Below are 1,735 nucleotides of genomic sequence, written 5' to 3'. Positions count from 1 at the left end.
TTTTTTTTTACTGAAGCCTCATTTTAATTTCCTATTCTTCAAGTTTTAGAATGATAGAGCTAGAAAGGTAATGACATCTTCCCGTCCAATTCCAGACTTAGTGAATTGGGATAGGGGAGGGAGTAAGATCCACAAATGTGCGAGAATTCTAGGGTCCAAGATTATTTTACAGGTGAGACAACTGAGGCCCAGGACAGTGAAGTGATGGTCATACTAACTGGTGATTGTCCTGGTTGAAGTGCACAGTACCCAGCTTTCTTAGCAAATTAACTGACTTTCCTCGGGGCGGGGGCGGGGGCGGGGAGGGGGCGCGCAGGAAGAAGGGCAGAGATGGTTGTTCGGTAATTATTTTCTGTTTACACTATCCAGTAGAAAATGAGTTCTGGGTATAGAGAAATAAAAAAACCTTAGAAAATTTCCTACGTTGTCTCCATTGTACATCAAACAATAGCAACAAACCTCTCTTACCTGTTCTAGGATTTCACAGTTCACTAAGCACATCCCATATTATCTTCCTTTGATCCTGTTAACAAGGAGATTTACCACGGTGGTATTTTTTGTCTTTACAAATGAGAAAATGGAGGCACAGTCATTGTATTTGTAGGGCCAATAAAAGGGTTAGGGCTCAGATTTGAACACTTTCTACTGCAAAATCTCCCTCAAGTCCTGTCATACAGGCTAATGTCTTTGTCATTTAAAAACATGATTGTTTCAAGTTCCATTTGAAAATTCAAATGATTCCGAATAATATTACAGATTAAAAAATTGAAAAATGGGGCGGTGCCTGTGGCTCAAAGGAGTAGGGTGCCGGCCCCATACGCCGGAGGTGGTGGGTTCAAACCCAGCCCCAGTCAAAAAAAAAAAAAAAAAATCGAAAAATGTATTTCACCCTACCCCTACCTCCCAACAGTTTGGTGAGTTTTCAAGTTTTCTTCCCAGACCTTTCCCTGAGTTTACATGCATTGGTAGGTATGGATTTCTGTTTTAAAAAACAGATCAAACTACACACACATTGCCGTGCTTCCTTTTTCTAAGTCATTTTTCCAAATATCAGTAGACATCTACTTTGTCTTTAAATGGGCCACGTTTGAAAATGGAATAATAGCAACATAATTATTGTACACTGATGACATACATTATATTTATCATATGTAACGGTGGAGTTCACTGTGGAAGGCAAAAGGCGTTAGAGCTTAGAAATGGGGTACACCAGCTCTCAAAGTGTCAGATTACTAATTTTCTCTCAACAGGAGCTATGAAATCATAATCACTAACTAGCCCAATAAAGTCTTGAGAAGTTATTATCGAATAGCTCTGTTTTCCCATCTGTAAAATGGGCTAAGAATAACACGTGATCTAAGAGTTGTAATAAAGATTAAATGAGATAATTCAAATTAATGCTCAGAGCAATGCCTGACAATGATGTGGACAACCGGGCAATGGGTGTGGCTTAAATTGCAAGCAAAGGATGGGAGATATTTTATTAAGAGCTACCAAGTGTGGCTGCCTAGGATGCCCTCTGGAGACAGCTCTGACAGTGAGACTACAGTTTTGGAAACTTCAGGGTCTCACGTTTTCAGGATCTCGCGTTTGGCTAAAGTTTCGGGGATATCGAGGACTAACTACAACTCCCAGGGTGCACCGCTCCCGCCCCGCCCACGACGTTCAGTCTTCCCAGTACTCGCCGGGCTTCTCGTCCAAACTACAAATCCCAGAAGACGCTGCGGCAGCGCTC

This window comes from Otolemur garnettii, unplaced genomic scaffold (genome assembly GCF_000181295.1).
Source record: "Otolemur garnettii isolate 467f Iridium unplaced genomic scaffold, OtoGar3 scaffold00013, whole genome shotgun sequence".
Lineage (NCBI taxonomy): Eukaryota > Metazoa > Chordata > Mammalia > Primates > Galagidae > Otolemur > Otolemur garnettii.
The sequence above is the reverse complement of the archived record's forward strand: the minus strand, read 5'-3'. Positions refer to the sequence as shown.